We start from the raw sequence: 25,498 nt of genomic DNA, 5'->3' as shown, positions 1-25,498 counted from the left end.
CCACTTTGTTCTTTAATTTAGCACATTACAAGCCTAAAAGTGAACAACAATAAATATCCTTTATTTGGATCTTTGGTTAGCTTAGGCTAGTGAGTGTGAGTATCATTCATGTGTGGGGAAACTTGGGACATTGGTTGGGATAAAAGGGTGTTTTGTATTTCCATCGGGAATTTAGGGAATTGGGTACATGCTCATGTATTAATTATATGTAAAACCATATGCATTGATGCCTTCATATATACCTTATTGTGAAAAATAAAATAAAAAAATGATAAAGAAAAAAAGAAAATATATATATATGAATAAAAAGAAAAATAGAAAAAAAAAGAAAAAAAAGCAATAAAATGGGACAAAATGCCCCAAAGTAAAGATTAATAAAGATCAATGAATACGTGTGGTAATCAAAAGAAAATGCATGAGTATATGAAAAAGTGAAGAATGGGTAGGTTAGCACTTAAATTGTATAGGTTGCCATATGTTAGGTGGGAAATTTAAGTTGATCAAAGATTCAAATTCTAGTCCACTTAACTATAAACAATCCTACCTTGACCCTAGTCCCATTACAACCTATGAAAAGACCTCATGATGAATGTATGCATGCATTGAATAATTGTTGATTGTTAGATGAAAAACAAATATTGAAAAGCATGATTATGGGAGAATTGAGAGAATTGACCCTATACACTTGAGCGACTAGAGTGTAAACACTTCTGGTGAGGGTTCGATGCTCAATTCCTTGATTTTCGGCTTTCATGAGCGTTCTTCTTGCAAGTCTATTTGAACTTCATTTTTATACTTGAATTGGTAGCATTCATGAATCGTCATATGACCTTAGCCCTACCTGTTTATACATGCTCTTAAAGGATTGATTTATTTTTAACCAAGTAGGTAGAATCATTTTTCATTTAGTTGCATTGATATAGATAGGTTTATATAATTATTTGCATTGAATAAATGTCCATACCCCTTCTCTTATCCTTCTTGGTTTAGCATGAGGACATGCTATTGTGTAAGTGTGGGGAGGTTGATAAACCCCATTTTTAGGGTTTATCTTGTGTTAAATTTAGAGGATTTTATCACCTTTTCCCACATTTATCTTGTTAGGCATCTTGTATGAATTGTGCGACTTCAATTATGACTTTTGATGATAATCAAGTTGAATTTACCAATGTATTTACTTGTTCTTATGCTTGAAGCTCCAAACACCCAAATCTTTCATGACATGTGTACTTTATTGATGGGTGATTTTCGTTGCAAAGGCATTGTGTTTGTGGAATCCCAATTTCATTGTTCATCCTGAAATTTTAATTAAGTAACCACTTTACAAATGTTCAACTTTTGATGATGTCTTGATCAAACATCTTTTAGCTTTAAATCAAGAACATTGTACATGTAATTACCACTTCTTGAGGATGAACAATTGACATTTTCCTTTGGATGAATGGTTATGGTTGTTGTACAACACTTTTGTCAATGAACTTTCATGCTGGCAACTTCAATGACCATTCCATTCAAGGATTTCAAATGAATCATTTGGTGCTTGCTTGAAGTTTCTTGATAAACCCCATTTTTAGGGTTTATCTTGTGTTGAATTTAGAGGATTTTATCACCTTTTCCCACATTTATCCAATGAAATAGCATGATTTTTGTCATTCTCCTTTAATTGTGCTTAAGAGTTAAAACATGCTTTTTAGGTCTTAAAATAGCTAAATTTAATTCACCTTGATTCCATTAGATACCTTGATATGTTTGTTAAGTGATTTCAGGTTTATGAGGCAAAGATTAGATTGAGGGAATGAAGAAAAAGCATGTAGAAATAGAGAACTCATGAAGAAATGAAGGAATCGTAAAGCTGTCAATCCCGACCTCTTCGCACTTAATCGATAATAACTTGAACTACAGAGGTCCAAATGAGGCGATTTTAGTTGCATTGGAAAGCTAACATCCAGATCTTCAAAATGATATAAAATTTTTCATAGTTTCCTGGTGTTTAGAGATGTGTACATGTGATGTACGCGTACGCGTGGGAAGCTACACGTGACTCACTAAAGGCAACTCATGGCCAGCGATTTCTGAAGCATTTTGGGTCTAATCTAACTCATTTCTGATGCTATTTAACCCAAGGATTGAAGAGGGATGAGGGAATTAGTTACTTAATTAGTTTTAGTTTAGTTTTCGTGAGGTTTTAGTTAGTTTCTTGAGAGAGAAGCTCTCCATTCTCTCTAGAATTAGGATTAGGTTTAGATCTAGATATACTTCTTCTTCTCTTGCTTAATTTCCTTTTCCATCTTTAATTGTTCCCTTGTAGTTGTAGCATTCTACTTCTCTTGTAGTTTTTTTGTATTGTTAGTTGTAGTTTATGAATTCCTTTGTAGATCTACATTTCTTCTTCAATGTAATTGGTAAGTTCTTTGTTGTTTCATAATTGTTTTGCCTTTCTATTGTTAATCTCTTGCTTTTGTAGTTGTAGATTCCTTTAATTCTTGCAATTAATAGTGTTTGCCTTTATTGCCTTCTATGTGTTTGTTAAAATATTTCTTCTAGTTATGAGGTAGATTTTGTTCCTCTTGGCTTTGGTTGAGTAATTGGTGACTCTTGAGTTATCTAATTCCTTTGTTGATTGATAACTAGAAGTTGCTAATTGACTTGAATATCACTAAAGCTAGTCTTTCATATAGATCTACCTAGGACTTGTGATATCAAGTTAATTCCTCCACTTGACTTTCCTTCATAGTTAGAGGTTAACTAAGTGGGAGCAATACACAATTCTCTTCTCAATTGATGATGATAATGAGGATAGGACTTCCACTTTTCATTCCTTACCAAGAGCTCTCTTAGCTGTTAGTCTATTTCTTTTGCCATTTTCAATTCTTGTTTCTTATCTCAAAAACCCCAAAGATACTTCATAGCCAATAACAAGAACACTTTATTGCAATTCCTAGGGAGAACAACCCGAGGTTTGAATACTTCGGTTATTTTCATTGGGATTTATTTTAGTGACAACCAAATTTTTGTATGAAAGGATTATTGTTGGTTTAGAAACTATACTTGCAACGAGAATTCAATTGTGAAATTCTATACCATCAATTTTCCGTTCATCATTGCTTTCATGTCCATGCTTTATACTTGCAACTTAAGCACTTAATTGAGAAGCATCTGGATTAGCTAAGTGTGACTACTATTGTATCCGGCCGGTGTGTGTGTTCCAACCGCGCGCACCCTTGGAATACACACATTGTCTTTCTTGGAAATCACACTATTTTAAAAGCTTCCAATTAAGAATTCAATTTTCTTGATTTTATTAGTGCTTCCTCATTGATCTTATATCATTGGTGCCCTATGATCTTGAAAATCTTTTGTTTCAATTTTTTTTAGGATGCGGAAGAAAGGTAAAGCCCCGGTCACTCTATCGGTTTTGTAGCCTACACCTCGCCCGTCTAGAACTTACTTCATGGATCACTCAAGTGATAAACCGAATGTCTTGGTCAACCAAAAAGCCGAGTTTCGATATGAGATATTTGAAAAAAGGACAATCCATTGGGAGCAGGGGCTAAAGGTTCTGAGCAAGTACAAGGCGGTCATCCATGAGCAGATTGCCTCGCTTCATTGGGAGTTTCTTGAGCAAGACCCAATTGAAGTTAATGAAAACATGGTGCTAAATTTCTATGCCAACTACCAAACAAGGAGGCGGATTCGGTATTCCTCCGGAGAAAAAGGTTGGACACTTCCAACCAAGCTCTAGAAGTTATTCTGAAGATCTCCCACATTCTGCCTGAGAGGAATGATTATCTGAGAATCAAAGTGAATGTGTTCAAGGGAAGATGTCTTTAATTCCCTTTCTTGAGAGAATTAGCCGTCCCAGTGCATGATGATTGGATTTTTGACGGTTTAGAATTTCACTAATGAAATCTCGTTGTAAAGTATAGTTTCTAAACCAACAATAATCCTTTCATACAAAAGATTGTTTGTCACTAAAACAAACCCCTAAATTTATAAACCGAAGTATTGAACCTCGGGTCGTTCTCCCTAGGAATTACAGTAAAGTGTCTTGTTATTGGTTGTGAGTTATTTTTGGGGTTTTAATAAGAAACATGAAAGATAAATGGCAAAAAGTAAACTAATGGCTAAAAAGGTCTTGGCAAGGGTTGGTGGTCAAAGATCTCTATCCTAATCATTAACCACAATATGAGAATTGGCAAGGATTAATCTCACTAAATCATCCTCTAACTAATGGTAAAGGAAAGTTGAATGAGATATATCAATCCAAGTCCATAGGTCCTAACTCTCCACTAATTCAATTAGTGAGAACTAGAGTCAATGGCTCCCAATCATCAATCACTTGGACATTAGTAACTCAAGAGGTCCTAAGTTACCTTTCCAAGCCAAGAGTATAAAATTCCACTCTAAAATCCAACCAAGCATTTCATCAAACACTTGGAAGGCATAAAAGGAAAGCATAGTAAATCAACAACAAGAACAAAATCTAACAACAATTATTGCAAAGAATTAACAACAACAAATCAAAAGGAACACAATTATTATGATTTACCTTGAATTGAATTGAAAGAGAAAGGAAGGAACAAAAGTAGATCTACAACAAAATACAAGAACAACATAAAGGAAATTACAACAAAAGAATAGAGGAAGATGAATGTAACAACAAGGAATTGAGAGGATAGAAGTAGAAGAAGATGAATTAAAATCTAGATCTAAGAACTAAACCTAATCTTAATCCTAATCCTAGAGAGAAGTGAGAGCTTCTCTGTCTAGAAACTATCTAAACTAATCCTAATGTGTAAAAAAATGATGATAAGTCTTCAAAGATGCCTTCCCCTTCAATCCTTGGTCCTTTTAATGCATTTTGGTGCCAAAGTTAGTTGCACTGGGCCCCACAACTTCCCAGAAATCGCTGGGCACGAGTTTCCTTTAAAAATCACGTGCGGCCTTTGGCGCGGACACGTACAGTACGCGTACGCGTCCCTGGTCGATATTGCAATGTGCGCGCGAGCGCCTTGTGCGCGTGCGCGTCCTTGGCTGAGGTTACTTCTTTGGCATTTTATACTTCTCTCCACTTGCATGCTTCCTTCCTTGCTCCTTTGATCCATGACTAGCCTATTTTAACCTGAGATTACTAGCAAGCACATCAAGGCATCTTATGGAATCAAGGATGAATTAAAATTATCAAAGTAAAGGCTTAAAAAGCACGTTTTTACATTCAAGCACAAATACGGGAGAGATAACAAAACCATGCTAATTCATTGGTTAAATGTGAGAGAATGTTATCAAAATACTCTAAATTCAACACAAGATAAACCCTAAAAACGGGGTTTATCAGTGCATCTTGGGAGTTTAGCAAAGGGAGGAAATCTGTTCCCACTAGTGTTGCTTACTCTAATTTGAATGTCGAGACTCGTATTTGGCATCAAATTGTGGCGGACTATATCATTCTTAGTACCCATGCTACCCATATCAGATTCAAGACTGCTCTGCTACTTTGGGCTATTATGAAAGGGAAGAACATAGCCATTGTACCTTTGATACGCACATCGATATGGAAATTGATTGAGAAGAAGAAGATCAATATTCCTTTTCCATCAATGGTGATGCGTTTGGCAATAGCAGCGGGGGTAGAGAGGCAACCGACGGACATCATGTTCGAGATTCCAAGAGGCAACAAGTTCATTCCAAGGGGAGATTTGGAAGGATCAACAAAGAAAACACCCTCGAAGAGGAAGGCACCCACAGCACCACTATCAAGTCTACCAACTTCATCAACTCTTTTACTGTTTCTCGGATCTCTTTCGGACTTATTGATGAGCGGATAATTTGTACGCTTTTTGGCATTGTTTTTAGTATGTTTTTAGTATGATCTAGTTAGTTTTTAGTATATTTTTATTAGTTTTTAGATAAAATTCACTTTTCTGGACTTTACTATGAGTTTGTGTGTTTTTCTGTGATTTCAGGTATTTTCTGGCTGAAATTGAGGGACTTGAGCAAAAATCTGATTCAGAGACTAAAAAGGACTGCAGATGCTGTTGGATTCGGACCTCCCTGCACTCGAAGTGGATTTTCTGGAGCTACAAAAGCCCAATTGGTGCGCTCTCAACGGCGTTGGAAAGTAGACATCCTGGGCTTTCCAGCAATATGTGATAGTCCATACTTTGCCCAAGATTTGATGGCCCAAACCGGCGTTCAAAGTCACCATCAGAATTCCCAGCGTTAAACGCCGGAACTGGCACAAGAATGGGAGTTAAACGCCCAAACTGGCATAAAAGCTGGCGTTTAACTCCAAGAGAAGTCTCTACACGAAAATGCATCAATGCTCAGCCCAAACACACACCAAGTGGGCCCGGAAGTGGATTTTTATGTCATTTACTCATCTTTGTAAACCCTAGGCTACTAGTTCTCTATAAGTAGGACCTTTTACTATTGTATTTTCATCTTTGGATCTTTGGTTCTTTGGAATCTTTTGATCACGTTTTGGGGGCTGGCCTCACGGCCATGCCTAGACCTTGTTCTTATGTATTTTCAACGGTGGAGTTTCTACACACCATAGATTAAGGTGTGGAGCTCTGCTGTACCTCGAGTATTAATGCAATTACTATTGTTCTTCTATTCAATTCCGCTTGTTCTTGTTCTAAGATATCACTTGTTCTTCAACTTGATGAATGTGATGATCCGTGACACTCATCATCATTCTCACCTATGAACGTGCGCCTGACAACCACCTCCGTTCTACCTTAGATTGGGTGGATATCTCTTGGATTCTTTAACCGGAATCTTCGTGGTATAAGCTAGAACTGATGGCGGCATTCAAGAGAATCCGGAAGGTCTAAACCTTGTCTGTGGTATTCTGAGTAGGATTCAATGATCGAATGACTGTGACGAGCTTCAAACTCGCGATTGTGGGGCGTTAGTGACAGACGCAAAAGAATCACTGGATTCTATTCCGACATGATCGAGAATCGACAGCTGGATAGCCGTGCCGTGACAGGGTGCGTTGAACATTTCCACTGAGAGGATGAGAGGTAGCCACTGACAACGGTGAAACCCTTGCATATAGCTTGCCATGGAAAGGATTAAGAAGGATTGGATGAAGACAGTAGGAAAGCAGAGAGATGGAAGGGACCAAGCATCTTCATACGCTTATCTGAAATTCCTACCAATGAATTACATAAGTATCTCTATCTTTATCTTTATGTTTTATTCATCATCCATAACCATTTGAGTTTGCCTGACTAAGATTTACAAGGTGACCATAGCTTGCTTCATACCAACAATCTCTATGGGATCGACCCTTACTCGCATAAGGTTTATTACTTGGACGACCCAGTACACTTGCTGGTTAGTTGTGCGAAGTTGTAGTGATCACAATTTTGTCCACCAAGTTTTTGGCGCCGTTGCCGGGGATTGTTAAGTTTGGACAACTGACAGTTCATCTTGTTGCTTAGATTAGGTATTTTTCTTCAGAATTCTTAAGAATGAATTCTAGAGTTTCATGATGACTTGTTGAAGTCTGGCTGGCTGTGAAGCCATGTCTAATTTCATTGGACCGAGGTTTCAACTTCTCATCACAAGAGCTTGTTGATTTCTATCAATCTTGCTGTTGGAGCAGTGATCTGCTAAGGCTTGGCTGGCCATAGGCCATGTCTAGTGTTTTGGACCGAAGCTTTCTTTGAAAGCTTGGCTGGCTATGAAGCCATGTCTAATTCCTGGACCGGAGTCTTAGACTAGCATTGCATGATTCCTGGAATTCTCATTAAGAATTCTGATATCTTTATTTTCTTTTCCACTTAATTTTCGAAAAAAACCAAAAAAATTTACAAAATCATAAAATCCAAAAATATTTCTTGTTTGAGTTTAGTGTTTCATTTTAAGTTTGGTGTCAATTGCATGTCTTTGTTCTTCTTGCATTCATTCATGTGTCTTAAGTGATCTTCAAGATGTTCTTGATGATTTCATTACTCTGATCTTTAGTTTCTCTTGACTTGAGTGTTTGTGTTTCTCATATGCATTCTCATTTTGTTAGTGTCAGTAGTATACAAACTGCTAAGTTTGGTGTCTTGCATGCATTGTTATTTGATTGCATTTTGATTATTCCCTATTATTAAAAATCCAAAAATATTTTTAATTTGTGTCTTTTCAAGTCAATAATACAGAGGATTGAAGATTCAGAACATTCAGCAGAGGAATTGCACAGAAAAAGCTGGGCATTCAAAACGCCCAGTGAGGAAGGCAAACTGGCGTTTAAACGCCAGCCAGGGTGCCTGGCTGGGCGTTTAACGCCCAAAAGGGTAGTAGTTTGGGCGTTAAATGCCAGAATGTGCACCATTCTGGGCGTTTAACGCCAGGATGGCACAAGAGGGAAGAATTTGTTTTCAAATCAAATTTTTTTTAGTTTTCAAAATCAAATCTTTTTCAAATCAAATCTTTTCAATCAAATCTTTTTCAAAATCAACTTCTTTCCATTTTTAAGATACTTGCTATCAATCAATGATTTGATTCAACATTTCAAGTATGTTGCCTTTTCTGTTGAGAAAGGTTTAATGTTTGAATCATATCTTTTCTTGTTAGCCAAGTTATTAATTTTTAAAATCAAATCTTTTTAAAATGTTTTTCAAATCATATCTTCTCAATCACATCTTTTTAAAACCAATCATATCTTCTTAACCACATCTTTTTCAAAATAGTTTTCAATCAAATCTTTTTAATTTCTAATTTCAAAAATCACTTTACTTCTTTCTCAATCTTGGTTTTCGAAAATCAATTAAAGTTTTTCAAAATATTTTCAAAATCTTTTACTTAATTTTCAAAAAATTTCTTCCCCTCTTCTCACATCCTTCTATTTATGGACTAACACTATTCCTCAATGAACAATTCGAACTCCATCTTCCTTGATAAGTTCGAATTTTCTACCTCTGCCTTCTATTTTTCTTTTCCTCTGACACCTCAAGGAATCTCTATACTGTGACGTAGAGGATTCCATATTTTCTTGTTCTCTTCTCTTTCATATGAGCAGGAGCAAAGACAAAAGCATTCTTGTTGAGGCTGATCCTGAACCTGAAAGGACCTTGAAGCGAAAGCTAAGGGAAGCTAAGGCACAATTCTCTGTAGAGGACCTAACAGAAATCTTCAAAGAAGAAGAACTCATGGCAGCCGAAAACAACAACAATTCCAACAATGCAAGGAAGGTGCTGGGTGACTTTACTGCACCTACTCCCGACTTCTATGGGAGAAGCATCTCTATCCCTGCCATTGGAGCAAACAACTTTGAGCTTAAGCCTCAATTGGTTTCTCTAATGCAACAGAATTGCAAGTTCCATGGACTTCCATTGGAAGATCCTCATCAGTTTTTAGCTGAGTTCTTGCAAATCTGTGACACTGTCAAGACCAATGGGGTTGACCCTGAGGTCTACAGACTTATGCTATTCCCTTTTGCTGTAAGAGACAGAGCTAGGATATGGTTGGACTCACAACCTAAGGAAAGCCTGAACTCTTGGGAAAAGCTAGTCAATGCCTTCTTGGCAAAGTTCTTTCCACCTCAAAAATTGAGTAAGCTTAGAGTGGAAGTCCAAACCTTCAGACAGAAGGAAGGAGAATCCCTCTATGAAGCTTGGGAAAGATACAAACAATTAATCAGAAAGTACCCTCTGATATGCTTTCTGAATGGAGCATCATAGGTATTTTCTATGATGGTCTGTCTGAACTGTCCAAGATGTCTTTGGATAGCTCTGTTGGAGGATCTCTTCATCTGAAGAAGACGCCTACAGAAGCTCAAGAACTAATTGAAATGGTTGCAAATAACCAATTCATGTACACTTCTGAAAGGAATCCTGTGAACAATGGGACTAATCAGAAGAAAGGAGTTCTTGAGATTGATACTCTGAATGCCATATTGGCTCAGAATAAGATATTGACTCAGCAAGTCAATATGATTTCTCAAAGTCTGTCTGGAATGCAAAATGCACCAGGAAGTACTAAGGAAGCTTCATCTGAAGAAGAAGCTTATGATCCTGAGAACCCTTCAATGGAAGAGGTGGATTACATGGGAGAACCCTATGGAAACACCTATAATCCTTCATGGAGAAATCATCCAAATCTCTCATGGAAGGATCAACAGAGACCTCAACAAGGTTTCACCAATAATAATGGCGGAAGAAACAGGTTTAGCAATGGCAAGCCTTTTCCATCATCTTCTCAGCAACAGACAGAGAGTTCTAAGCAGAACACCTCTGACTTAGCAACCATGGTCTCTGATCTAATCAAAACCACTCAAAGTTTCATGACTGAAACAAGGTCCTCCATTAGAAACTTGGAGGCACAAGTGGGTCAGCTGAGCAAGAAAATTACTGAACTCCCTCCTAGTACTCTTCCAAGCAATACAGAAGAAAATCCAAAAGGAGAGTGCAAGGCCATCAACATGGCCGAATTTGGAGAGGAGGGAGAGGCAGTGAACGCCACTGAGGAGGACCTCAATGGACGTCCACTGGCCTCCAATGAGTTCCCCAATGAGGAACCATGGGAATCTGAGGCTCCCACTGAGACCATAGAGATCCCATTGGATTTACTTCTGCCATTCATGAGCTCTGATGAGTATTCTTCCTCTGAAGAGGATGAATATGTCACTGAAGAGCAAGTTGCTAAATACCTTGGAGCAATCATGAAGCTAAATGACAAGTTATTTGGAAATGAGACTTGGGATGATGAACCTCCTTTGCTCACCAAAGAACTGGATGACTTGTCTAGGCAGAAATTACCTCAAAAGAGACAGGATCCTGGGAAGTTTTCAATACCTTGTACCATAGGCACCATGACCTTCAAGAAGGCCCTGTGTGACCTAGGGTCAAGTGTAAACCTCATGCCTCTCTCTGTAATGGAGAAGCTAGGGATCTTTGAGGTGCAAGCTACAAAAATCTCACTAGAGATGGCAGAAAATTCAAGAAAACAAGCTTATGGACTTATAGAGGATGTTCTGGTAAAGGTTGAAGACCATTACATCCCTGCTGATTTCATAGTCCTAGAGACTGGGAAATGCATGGATGAATCCATCATCCTTGGCAGACCCTTCCTAGCCACAACAAAGGCTGTGATTGATGTTGATAGAGGAGAATTGATCATTCAAGTGAATGAAGAATCCTTTGTGTTCAAGGCTCAAGGATATCTCTCTGTCACCATAGAGAGGAAGCATAAAGAGCTCCTCTCAAAACAGAGTCAAACAGAGCCCCCACAGTCAAACTCTAAGTTTGGTGTTGGGAGGCCACAACCAACTTCTAAGTTTGGTGTTGAACCCCCACATTCAAACTCTAAGTTTGGTGTTGGGAGGTTCCAACATTGCTCTGAGCATCTGTGAGGCTCCATGAGAGCCCTCTGTCAAGCTACTGACATTAAAGAAGCGCTTGTTGGGAGGCAACCCAATGTTATATTTTATCTATTTTCCTTTGTTATTTTATGTTTTCTGTAGGTTGATGATCATGAGAAGTCACAAATTCAATGGAAAAAGCAAAAACAGAATAAAAACAGAAAGAAAAATAGCACACCCTGAAGGAAGAACTTGCTGGCGTTTAAACGCCAGTAAGGCTAGCAGATGGGCGTTTAACGCCCAGTCTGGCACCATTCTGGGCATTTAACGCCAGAAAGGGGCACCAGACTGGCGTTAAACGCCAGAGAAGGGGAAGAACTTGGCGTTAAACGCCAGAAATGGGCACCAGCCCGGCGTTTAACGCCAGAATTGGCACAAAGGGCATTTTTGCTCGCCACTTGGTGCAGGGATGACTTTTCCTTGACACCTCAAGATCTGTGGACCCCACAGGATCCCCACCTACCCCACCACTCTCTCTCTTCTTCACCCATTCACCAATCACCTCAACACCTCTTCCCCAAAAATCCTTCACCTATCAAATCCCATCTTTCTCTTCACCACTCACATCCATCCTTCATAAAACCCCACCTACCTCACCATTCAAATTCAAACAATTTTCCCTCCCAAATAATCCCTCCCATAACCGAACCCTACCCCTCTCCCCACTCCTATATAAACCCATCTTCACTCCTTCATTTTCACACAACCTAAACACTACTTCTCCCCCTTTGGCCGAACCACAAAGCCATTTCCATCTACTTCATTTCTTCTTCTTCTACTATCTTCTTTCTTCTTTTGCTCGAGGACGAGCAAACCTTTTAAGTTTGGTGTGGTAAAAGCATTGATTTTTGTTTTTCCATAACCATTTATGGCATCTAAGGCCAGAGAAACCTCTAGAAAGAGGAAAGGGAAGGCAAAAGCTTCCACCTCCGAGTCATGGGAGATGGAGAGATTCATTTCAAGGGTGCATCAAGACCACTTCTATGAAGTTGTGGCCTTGAAGAAGGTGATCCCCGAGGTCCCCTTTAAACTCAAAAAAAGTGAATATCCGGAGATCCGACATGAGATCCGAAGAAGAGGTTGGGAAGTTCTTACCAACCCCATTCAACAAGTCGGAATCTTAATGGTTCAAGAGTTCTATGCCAATGCATGGATCACCAAGAACCTTGATCAAAGTGTGAACCCGGACTCAAAGAATTGGCTTACAATGGTTCGGGGGAAATACTTGGATTTTAGTCTGGAAAATGTAAGGTTGGCATTCAACTTACCCATGATGCAAGGAGATGAACATCCTTACACTAGAAGGGTCAACTTTGATAAAAGGTTGGACCAAGTCCTCACATGCATTTGTGAAGAAGGCGCCCAATGGAAGAGAGATTCAAGAGGAAAGCCGGTTCAATTGAGAAGGCATGACCTCAAACCCGTGGCTAGAGGATGGTTGGAGTTTATCCAACGCTCAATCATTCCAACTAGCAACCGGTCCGAAGTTACTATAGACCGGGCTATCATGATTCATAGCATCATGATTGGAGAAGAAATAGAAGTTCATGAGGTTATATCCCAAGAACTCTATAAGGTGGCGGACAAGTCCTCTACCTTGGCAAGGTTAGCCTTCCCTCATCTCATTTGTCACCTCTGTTATTCAGTTGGAGTTGACATAGAGGGAGACATCCCCATTGATGAGGACAAGCCCATCACTAAGAAGAGGATGGAGCAAACAAGAGACCCCTCTCATCATCAAATCCCTGAGATGCCTCAAGGGATGCACTTTCCTCCACAAAACTACTGGGAGCAACTAAACACCTCCCTAGGAGAATTGAGTTCCAACATGGGACAACTAAGGGTGGAGCACCAAGAACATTCCATCCTCCTCCATGAAATTAGAGAAGATCAAAGAATCATGAGAGAGGAGCAACAAAGACAAGGAAGAGACATTGAGGAGCTCAAGCACTCCATAGGATCTTCAAGAGGAAGAACAAGCCGCCATCACTAAGGTGGACCCGTTCTTTAATTTCCTTGTTCTTTATTTTTCTGTTTTTCGAAAATTATGCTTATGTTTACCTATGTTTGTGTCTTGTGATCATTAGTGTCTTAGTGTCTATGCCTTAAAGTTATGAATGTCCTATGAATCCATCACCTTTCTTAAATGAAAAATGTTCTTAATTGAAAAAGAGAAGAATTGTATGAATTTTGAATTTTATAACAGTTTAATTATTTTGATGTGGTGGCAATATTTTTTGTTTTCTGAATGTATGCTTAAACAGTGCATATGTCTTTTGAATTTGTGGTTCATGAATGTTGGCTCTTGAAAGAATGATGAAAAAGAAGACATGTTACTGAGGATCTGAAAAATCATAAAAATGATTCTTGAAGCAAGAAAAAGCAGTGAATATAAAAAAAAAGAAGAGAAGAAACGAAAAAAAAAGGGGAGAAAGAGAAAAAGAAAGAAAAAGAAAGAAATAAAAGTGTGATCCAAGGCAAAAAGAGTGTGCTTAAGAACCCTGGACACCTCTAATTGGGGACTATAGCAAAGCTAAGTCACAATCTGAAAAGGTTCACCCAATTATGTGTCTGTGGCATGTATGTATCCGGTGGTAATACTGGAAGACAGAGTGCTTTGGGCCACAGCCAAGACTCAATAAGTAGCTGTGTTCAAGAATCATCATACTTAACTAGGAGAATCAATGACACTATCTGGATTCTGAGTTCCTAAAGAAGCCAATCATTCTGAATTTCAAAGGATAGAGTGAGATGCCAAAACTATTCAGAGGCAAAAAGCTAAAAGCCCCGCTCATCTAATTAATACTGATCTTCATAGATGTTTTTGGAATTCATTGTATATTCTCTTCTTTTTATCTTATTTGATTTTCAGTTGCTTGGGGACAAGCAACAATTTAAGTTTGGTGTTGTGATGAGCGGATAATTTGTACGCTTTTTGGCATTGTTTTTAGTATGTTTTTAGTATGATCTAGTTAGTTTTTAGTATATTTTTATTAGTTTTTAGTTAAAATTCCCTTTTCTGGACTTTACTATGAGTTTGTGTGTTTTTCTATGATTTTAGGTATTTTCTGGCTGAAATTGAGGGACCTGAGCAAAAATCTGATTCAGAGACTAAAAAGGACTGCAGATGCTGTTGGATTCTGACCTCCCTGCACTCGAAGTGGATTTTCTGGAGCTACAGAAGCCCAATTGGCGTGCTCTTAACGGCGTTGGAAATTAGACATCCTGGGATTTCCAGCAATATATGATAGTCCATACTTTGCCCAAGATTTGATGGCCCAAACCGGCGTTCAAAGTCACCATCAGAATTCCCAGCGTTAAACGCCGGAACTGGGACAAGAATGGGAGTTAAACGCCCAAACTGGCATAAAAGCTGGCGTTTAACTCCAAGAGAAGTCTCTACACGAAAATGCATCAATGCTCAGCCCAAGCACACACCACGTGGGCCTGGAAGTGGATTTTTATGTCATTTACTCATCTTTGTAAACCCTAGGCTACTAGTTCTCTATAAGTAGGACATTTTACTATTGTATTTTCATCTTTGGATCTTTGGTTCTTTGGAATCTTTTGATCACGTTTTGGGGGCTGGCCTCACGGCCATGCCTAGACCTTGTTCTTATGTATTTTCAACGGTGGAGTTTCTACACACCATAGATTAAGGTGTGGAGCTCTGCTGTACCTCGAGTATTAATACAATTACTATTGTTCTTCTATTCAATTCCGCTTGTTCTTGTTCTAAGATATCACTTGTTCTTCAACTTGATGAATGTGATGATCCGTGACACTCATCATCATTCTCACCTATGAACGTGTGCCTGACAACCACCTCCGTTCTACCTTAGATTGGGTGGATATCTCTTAGATTCTTTAACCGGAATCTTCGTGGTATAAGCTAGAACTGATGGCGGCATTCAAGAGAATCCGGAAGGTCTAAACCTTGTCTGTGGTATTCTGAGTAGGATTCAATGATCGAATGACTGTGACGAGCTTCAAACTTGCAATTGTGGGGCGTTAGTGACAGACGCAAAAGAATCACTGGATTCTATTCCGACATGATCGAGAACCGACAGCTGGATAGCCGTGCCGTGACAGGGTGCGTTGAACATTTCCACTGAGAGGATGGGAGGTAGCCACTGACAACGGTGAAACCCTTGCATACAGCTTGCCATGGAAAGGAGTAAGAAGGATTGGATGAAGACAGTAGGAAAGCAGAGAGATGGAAGGGACCAAGCATCTTCATACGCTTATCTGAAATTCCTACCAATGAATTACATAAGTATCTCTATCTTTATCTTTATGTTTTATTCATCATCCATAACCATTTGAGTTTGCCTGACTAAGATTTACAAGGTGACCATAGCTTGCTTCATACCAACAATCTCTGTGGGATCGACCCTTACTCGCGTAAGGTTTATTACTTAGACGACCCAGTACACTTGCTGGTTAGTTGTGCGAAGTTGTAGTGATCACAATTTCGTCCACCACTTATACCAAGATATCTTGCATGATATCCATCACATGGAGCATCTGGAGCACAAGCGTTTCGAGTGGATAGCGGCAAAGTTAGAAGGAAGAGTGATAAACCACTATTTTATGGTTTATCGTGTGCTTAATTGAGTGGATTTTATCAATCTTTCATACATTTATTCATATGATTTGCATGTTTTACAATTCCTTCCCAGAATTTGTGCTATGATTGAAAACATGCTTCTTTGGCTTTATTTTCTTTCATTTAATCTTCTCTTATTACCATTAGATGCCTTGATATGTGTGTTAAATGATTTCAGGAATTACAGGGCAGGAATGGCTTAGAGGATGGAAAGGAAGCATGCAAAAGTGGAAGGAATTGAAGGAACTGCAAAGCTGTCAATCTGACCCTCTCGCACTAAAACGATCATAATTTGAGCTATAGAGGTCCAAATAATGCGGTTCTACTTGCGTTAGAAAGCTAACGTCTGGGGCTTCGATTTGATATATAATTCGCTATAGTGGCCATACAGTTAGGCGACGCGAACGCGTGCTCCACGCGGACGCGTCGCATCTGCAAAAATCAGCGTGGCAGAATTCGTTTCTAGCGAATCCTGGGCTATTTCTGGCCCAGTTTCAAGCCCAGAAAACACAGATTAAAGGCTGCAAAGTGGAGGAATGAAGGGGATAATTTGGAGACGACTCATAATTCACTTTTCATAGTTTAGATGTAGTTTTTAGAGAGAGAAGACTCTCTTCTCTCTCTTAGGATTTAGGATTAGGATTTTTAGAATTTAGGAATATTTCTTCTTCATCTCAGGTTCAATGTTCTTTCTATTTATTTTCTCTTTTATTTGTTTAATGACATTCATGTTATGATTTTCTTAATACAATTTGAGGTATTTCAGACTCATGATTGCTTCCCTTTCTTTATATAAATAATTTATATTTTTCCCCCTTTTGGCTTTGGTTAGGTAATTGGTAACACTTGAGTTGTCAAACTCAGCAGTGGTTGAAATTGGCAGATTCTAATTGATCTAGACCACTCTAAAGCTAGTCTTCCCACAGGGATTGACTAGGATTTGAGGATCAAGCTAATTAGTCCACTTGACCTTCCCTTGTTTAATAAAGGATAACTAAGTGGGATTAAAACCCAATTCTCATCACACCTGATAAGGATAACTAGGATAGGAATTCCGATTCTAATACATTGCCAAGAGTTTATTTTATCATTACTATTTTATTTTTCTTATCATTTAACATACTTGTTCCTTACTTTCAAAACCCCCAATTTACAAGACTCATAACCAATAATAAGAACATACCTCCCTGCAATTCCTTGAGAAGACAACCCGAGGTTTAAATACTTCGTATATCAATTTTATCAGGGGTTTGTTACTTGTGACAACCAAAACATTTGTAAGAAAGGACTTTTGTTGGTTTAGAAGCTATACTTGCAACGGGAATTTATTCTGAATTCTAGACCACGCAAAAGTTCTCTCTTCAAAATGGCGCTGTTGTCGGGGAATTGCAAACGTGTGCCTCATTATTGGTTATTGTAAATATTTTTCAAAAAATTTTTTTTTTCAGATTTTTATTTTAAAATTTTTTATCTTATCTTATCTTATTTTTCAAAATTCAAATCTTTTTTTTTAAAAAATCATATCTTTTTCAAAATCTTATCTTATCTTATTTCAAAAATCATATCTTTTTCAAAATCTTATCTTATTTTTTTAAAAATCATATCTTTTTCAAAATATTTTCTTTTTGTTAGTTTTTGTTTCTAATTTTCTCCTACTACTATGAACTCTCACTCCTTTGGCTATGAGTCTGGTTACAACTATGTTGTAGGAAGAGGAAGCTATAACAGGAATATGCATCAAGGTCAAAGCAATCAAAGATGGACGGAGCCAAGAGGATCTGATCAACCCTTTAGGCAACAACACCTTCCAAGATATCATGGACGAAGACCATTCTACAATGCATACCAAGATAATAGATATGGTGGACCCCCTTGTAGTTACCAACAAGCCCCACCCTATGCTTATGAACCACCTCCACAACATACCTTTGAACCACCAAACTCACAAGCCCCTTTCCACCATTCACCTCCATATGACCCTAATCCATATCCACACTAATTCCAATCCAATTACTCCCAAGAACCACCACTTCTCTATGCACCATATCCCTATCCATCGACCCAAGAATCACAGGCTCACCTCAAGGAAACAGTAGATCAATTTCATGCAACCTTTCATCAACTAGAGCAAGCAATAAATCAATTACCTTCCAGACGTTTGGACACTCAAGGAACCCCCATGGCTTCATGTGGAGAATCTAATAAAGAACGTAGTATGAAGGAGATACTAGAAACTCCAGTGAACAGTAAGGATCATGACTTTGTACTGGAACAAGTGGAGGAAGCCAGAATTATTGAAGAAGAAGAAGTGGTCGAAGACTTAGGAGATGCTGAGCCTCCATTGGAAAGTCCATTCATAGAGCCTCCTTCCAAGGTGTTTGATGTTTGCTGAATTCTTATCTACCATTGAATCCTCTCCCATGGAACTTGACATAGAGATTAAAGAAGAAGAAGCACAACCTCCCATGCCCTTGGTGAGTAGTGAAGAAGAGATCAAATTAGAAGAAAGCTACCAAGAGGAAGAGGTTGATATTGAAGAAGCTTGCAAGGAGGTGGAAGTTGTCAAAGAAAAGCCCAAGGGAATGGAGCTGGAAATCACCTTGCCAAAGTTGTTGGATACCTCTCCCCCAAAGCCATCACCGTCCATTCCTTCATTCAAGTGGGTAAATCTCTCATCTCTAAGCTTAATTAGCTCACTTGAATATGCTTTACTTGAGACAGATGGTCAGCTTAGAGCCCTTTGTGGCATTAAGCGTAAGAGGGAGATGGTCAGTGGTGGAAGTTGTCAAGCAAGGTTCAACATGGTTGTGTGCTCAAGGTTTAAATGCAAGGGTTGGTGTAAAGCTCAACTGAATGGGTCTAGAAAGTTGTTTGGCCGCTTTAGTGAGAATTCATATTGCTTGTTACCCGGATGGAATCATAATGATCAACAAGAAGATGGGTGCAAAAGCAAGGTTTGGGACCCCGGAATTCATTCTGGCAATCAACACTCTTGGGGCCTGGTCACTTGCTTTAACTTACTTGAAGGCTTTATGCGCCTAGTTTGGGATCCCGGAGGATATTGGATTTGCAAACATTGGTGGAGATTCCTGGATGAGTTCAAGCACAAGCCACCATAACAGGGAGCTCACCAAATGTCCAACTTAAGGACTTTAACTAAAAGTGCTAGGTGGGAGACAACCCACCATGGTATGATCGTTCCTTTTCCATTTTAGTCTGAGTTTTGATTGAACCTAGGATTTTGCATAACATTCATTGTATACTGCATACTGCATCAAAATAAATAAAAATAAAAAAATTCGCACGCGATGCGACAGCGTCGCCGACGCATCCGCGTCATAGGTGCGTTGGGAAGAAAACAAAATTGAAGAGAGAGTCACGCGAAAGCGCGGCTGGAGGAATGCCTTTGGCACAAATTGGTCCACGCAACCACGTTGATAATGCGTCCGCGTCATGTGGGAAAAACGCCTCCCACGCGTCTGCGTCACCCACGTGAACGCGTGCCTCAAAATCGACGTACAAAGGGTGTATGGCCAAAAGTTGAGCTAGAATTGGGCTGGACTCGTGCTAGAAGCACAAGCCCTGCCACGCATATGCGTGCCCCACGCGTCCATGCCGTTTTCAAATTTAGGCCATCCACGCGATCGCGTCAACCACGCGACCGCGTCACCCAAAAATTTAGCAATATGAGTTTCAAACAGAGAGTTGCGCGACCGCGAGGCTGCCCTCGCGCTAATGGCACAAATCAATCCACGTGACCGCGTGGATGACGCGTCCGTTTCATTTCATAGAAGCGCTATCTGCGCAAACGCGTCACTCACGCGTCCGCATCACAAGCGGCGCACAGCTTATCCAGAGCAGCCAAATATCTTATCTTTTCTTCCCCATATCTAAATCTTTTCTTTCCTTCTTATTTCTTTCTTCCTCCTTTCTTACTTTCTTTTTCTTTTCCATTGGTGTTAAAATTCTCTTCTTTAACTATTGCATCTTTTCTTGAATTATTCTGGTGCTTCATGACTTGTTTTATTCTAATTGGGTATTATTATTCATAAGTTAATGCTAATTTTTATAATACTGATATTCCTTTTGCATTGATATGCACTTACACTATCTTGCATTACCCACACTCTCTTCCCCTTTGTTGCACTTTCTGCACTATTGATATGCCAATTGCTCTAACTATTTTCTCACTTGCATGTTGTAGCTACCATGTAATTGAGACCTTTATTATTTAGTATTAACACCCATATTTTATTTATGTTCTTATCTTTATTTTTGGGTTACTTTCCTTCCTTTTTCTCTTCTTTCAGGATGGCCACCACGAAGAGAGAGAAAAAGCTTCTTAATAGGGAGACAGGCAAGTCAATCTGCACAATCTATAGAAAGAGGCATCAGTTGGAGTAGCCCGTCTACTTGTACATCTTAGCATGCACCGAGGATGGTGCAATCTTTAAGTGTGGGGAGGTCGATACCGATCTCCACGGGTTAGTTATTCTCTTCTCAACACCAATATTCTATTTTCTTTGTTTGTTCATTATTGCATTGCATAATAGATTGCATGTGTAGTTGATTGTTTGCATTTAAGTACTACTTGGTTGAAAAATAATAAGTTTCTTTTTAAGACCCTATTTTTGAAAATTTTCACTAATTTAAATTAAAAAAAATAAAATTTTCTATATGTTAAATTTCTTTGAAGATTGTAAATTGGAACATGGTTTTTGAGCTAAAGAACACACAACCCGTGAAATTTTGAGCTTAATTGCATGGTTACATTATTTAACCATAACTATTTTTTTTTCTTGTGTGTTTTCTTCTCTATGATTGCAGTCTTTACTTTGTTTCAGTCTATATGTCTATTATTTAGTGTATTTACATGCTTGCATATGATTGAGGCCATATTTGACTATTAACTCACTTATCCTAAATAAGCCTACCTTTTTATGTCACCCTTGTTAGCCACTTTGAGATTTTTAATCCCCTTCTGTTCTATAACCACATTACTAGCCTTAAGTAGAAAAACAAAATAAAAATTCCAAGTTGAATCCTTGGTTAGCTTAAGATATATATTATGTATAATTTAAGTGTGGGGAATTTTATGGGAACATGGGATGATAGAAAAAAGAAGGAAATTAAATTGAATAAGTTATTTGAAATTTTGGGAAGCATGCTCATGTGAAATCAAAATAATTAAATTACCATGTGCATTGATAAAAAAACAAATAAATAAATTATTAAGTAATTAAATAAAGGGATACAAAAAAAATATTACCCCAAATGCAAAATAAAAAAAAATCAATGCACATGGGACAAAATTCAAAAATAAGTTTGATACATGAGTATGTAATACAAAAGTGAAACAAAAAAAATATTGGGTAGGTAGGTAAAGCATTTTAAATTATATAAAGTGTGTATGTTAGGTGAGATCTTAGACTATTCAAGGATTCACTTTGTTAGCTCACTTAGCCTTATATATACCTCTTTACCTTTACCTCAGCCCCATTACAACCTTGAAAAGACCTCATGATGTTTGCATTGGTATACTAAATATTTATTGATTGGTTGGATGAAGAATAAAGTTTAGAAAACACGATTAGAGAAGAGTAGAGTGAATTACACTATATACTTGAGAGACTAGAGTGATATACACTACCAATAAGGGTTCAATGCTTGATTCTATCTTCCCTGCTTTTATGAGTTATCTTCTTACAAGTTTACTTGTCTTTTATTGTGTAATTTGAATTAGTGGAATTTGATTCATATTTGTCTTGGAGGACTTATTTACTTTTAACCAAGTAGGTAGAAACATTTTGCATGTAGTTGCATTCACATAGAGAGGTTGCATTGCATACTCTATATCATTCCTCTTCACTCCTTTATAGCTTCTCTTGAGCTTAGCATGAGAAAATACAAATGTTTAAGTGTAGGGAGTTTGATAAACCACTATTTTATGGTTTGTCTTGTGCTTAATTGAGTGTATTTTATCAATCTTTCATACATTTATTCATATGATTTGCATGTTTTACAATTCCTTCCCAGAATTTGTGCTATGATTGAAAACATGCTTCTTTGGCTTTTATTTTCTTTTATTTAATCTTCTCTTATTACCATTAGATGCCTTGATATGTGTGTTAAGTGATTTCAGGGATTACAGGGCAGGAATGGCTTAGAGGATGGAAAGGAAGCATACAAAAGTGGAAGGAATACAAGAAGTTGAAGAAACTGCAAAGTTGTCAGTTTGACCCTCTCGCACTAAAACGATCATAACTTGAGCTACAAGTGTCCAAATGATGCGGTTTCACTTGCGTTGGAAAGCTAACGTCCGGGACTTCGATTTGATATAAATTTGCTATAGTGGCCATACAGTTAGGCGACGCGAACGCGTGCTCCACGCGGACGCGTCGCATCTGCAAAAATCAGCGTGGCAGAATTCGTTTCCAGCGAATCCTGGGCTATTTACTGCCCAGTTTTAAACCCAGAAAACACAGATTAAAGGCTGCAAAGTGGAGGAATGAAGGGGACAATTCAGAGATGACTCATAATTCACTTTTCATAGTTTAGATGTAGTTTTTAGAGAGAGAGGTTCTCTCCTCTCTCTTAGGATTTAGGATTAGGATTTTTAGAATTTAGGAATATTTCTTCTTCATCTCAGGTTCAATATTTTTTCTATTTATTTTCTCTTTTATTTGTTTAATGACATTCATGTTTTGATTTTCTTAATACAATTTGAGGTATTTTCAGACTCATGATTGCTTCCCTTTCTTTATATAAATAATTTAGATTTTTTTTCCCTTTTGGCTTTAGTTAGGTAATTGGTAACACTTGAGTTGTCAAACTCAGCAGTGGTTGAAATTGGCAGATTCTAATTGATCTAAATCGCTCTAAAGCTAGTCTTCCCACAGAGATTGACTAGGACTTGAGGATCAAGCTAATTAGTCCACTTGACCTTCCCTTATTTAATAAAGGATAACTAAATGGGATTAAAACCCAATTCTCATCACACCTGATAAGGATAACTAGGATAGGAATTCTGATTTTAATACCTTGCCAAGAGTTTATTTTATCATTACTATTTTATTTTTCTTATCATTTAACATACTTGTTCCTTACTTTCAAAACCCCTAATTTACAAGACTCATAACCAATAATAAGAACATACCTCCCTGCAATTCCTTGAGAAGACGACCCGAGGTTTAAATACTTCGGTTATCATTTTTATCAGGGGTTTGTTACTTGTGACAACCAAAACATTTGTAAGAAAGGACTTTTGTTGGTTTAGAAGCTATACTTGTAACGAGAATTTATTCTGAATTCTAGACCACGCAAAAGTTCTCTCTTCAAAGAGACCCCAGCCCAACTCCTGAGGCTTCATCCAAGCTAGTTGGGGCGGAGCATGATGAAGCTAACCAACCCATTTCTGACACCACCAGCTGAAGGTGGACCCCGAGATTCTCATTCTCCCGGATCATAAGCATGCACAGAAGATCGTGCATGAACTAAATGCGGGGGAGGATCGACAACTTCAAGGGGGGTAAATTTCTTTTCTCAAGACACTTTGCAATACCTTTTTAGATCTTTTTCTTCAATTTTAGTAGTTTTATGTCTATTGTATCTTGTTTAGTTTGTTTGTATATATCTCTTTAGTGTTCATAGCTATATGGTAGTTAATGCTTGCATGTTGCATGATAGAATGAATAAGTTTGGTGAAACACCAAGGAATTTCCATGAAATCTTTCTTGTGGTGTACCATTGATTGAATTGAAGAAAATTATGTTTTCAACTTGCTTGGAGTATTTTGTTTGTAGAACATGGAAAAGAGCTAGAACAACATGCCTTGTGAGATTTGAGTTCTAATAGATGGTTGCATTTTTTTAACCATAATGTTTGTTCTTGTGTGATTATACTCTTTTTTTATTGTGATCATTGATTTGCATGATTCTTTATGTCCTATATTTGTTGTTTGGATGTATTTAGCATGATTGAGGCCATCTTTGATATTAAACTCACTAACCTATATGGCCAACCCTTGCATTCACCTTTGTGAACCCCTTTTGAGCCTGTAAATCCCCCTTTTGTTCTGATGTTGAGCACATTACTCCCCTTAAGCAAAAAACCATTGATGTCACTGAATTACTCTTTGATTAGCTTGGATGGATTAGTGTTCACATTCTAAGTGTGGGGAAAATTGTTGGGAAGCATAGATGATAAAGTCATGGACTCATTGTGAAAAATTGGCAATTGGGTAATACTCATGCATTCATTGTTTAAGTCATATGCATCTCTTGTGCTAGCAAAGACAATAAAAGTTCAATTAAAAAAAACTTGTGCATAATGGAATATGAAATAAATAAAAAGTTAAATAAAGGATGCATATGTTCATGTTTTGAAAAGAAAGTACATGAGTAGGGTGAGATAGAAAAAAATAGGTAGATAGGTCGTGTTGTTATGTGTATATATATAGGTGATATAAGACTAGGTGGACACTTAAGTTAATCAAAGAGCTAATTCTTTAAATTTACTTAACCATATTTACCCTACCTAAATTCTAGCCCCATTACAATCCTCCAAAGACCTCATGATATTTGTTTTTCATGCATCAAATACTAGTTGATTGTTAGATGACTTGCAAATCTTTGAAAAGCATGAAAAAAAAAGGAGAATTGAGTGGTTAAACCCTAAACACTGAGCAAATTGAGTGAATACACATTCGGTGAGGGGTTCGATCATTCAATTCTATGTTCTTACATCTCATATTGTATCTTCTTGCAAGTTGTTTGATTAGATAGTTTTGAAAATTTCAATTCAATTCTTTGGACATTGATCTTAGTGCATGAACTCTTTGCATTGGCCCTAAAGCTTTCTTGTGATGGATTGGAGTTTCATGGTTCGTTGTTGCCAACTCTTAGCATAGTACATATTAGTAGACAGCCCTTAGGATAGTTGCATGCATTTAGGTAGTACATAGAATAAGTTGTTTTCCCTTTCATCTATCTCTTTTGAGTGTGTTTAGCATGAGGACATGCTAGTGTTTAAGTGTGGGGGAATTGATGAATCCATATTTGATGATGAGTTTTGGTTGAAAATGAATGAATTTCATCATATAAACTAGCACTTATTCCCTTGAATAGCATGCTTTTGAACTTTCCTCCTAATTTGTGCTTGATTATGAAAACATGCTATTTTGTGTCTAATTTGACCAATTTTATTCCATTTGTCTTCCATTCGATGCCTTGATGTTGTTTGCGAGTGATTTAAGATGTATAAGGTAGGAATGGCTTGGAGAGAGTGGAAGAAGAGCATGCAAAGAGGAGGAAGCATGAAGAATCAAAGGAGAAGAGCACAGCGATGTGTGCGTGAGCCGCATCGTGCGTCCATTCAGAGCATCGCCTAGTGTACGTGCGCACAGCTACTTGTGCGTACGCACAAGAAGAGATTTTTGGCAGAGTGTGTGTGCGCACACGTCTGTCCGTACGCACAGGTGCCCGCACATGTCTTCATTAAAATTGCACGTGACTCGTGATTTTGGTGGATTG

The 25,498-nt window shown here is 38.1% G+C and overlaps 1 non-coding gene across 1 annotated transcript; it reads right to left on the bottom strand.

The window, feature by feature from the left end:
* Nucleotides 1–9,554: 9,554 nt before the first annotated feature.
* LOC112793399 (small nucleolar RNA R71) lies at nt 9,555–9,661 on the bottom strand. The gene has a single exon (XR_003198092.1). It is a non-coding gene; the product is annotated as a small nucleolar RNA R71 (small nucleolar RNA).
* Nucleotides 9,662–25,498: the final 15,837 nt, after the last annotated feature.

Source organism: Arachis hypogaea, chromosome 3, assembly GCF_003086295.3.
Source record: "Arachis hypogaea cultivar Tifrunner chromosome 3, arahy.Tifrunner.gnm2.J5K5, whole genome shotgun sequence".
Classification (NCBI taxonomy): domain Eukaryota; kingdom Viridiplantae; phylum Streptophyta; class Magnoliopsida; order Fabales; family Fabaceae; genus Arachis; species Arachis hypogaea.
The sequence above is the reverse complement of the archived record's forward strand: the minus strand, read 5'-3'. Positions and strand labels throughout refer to the sequence as shown.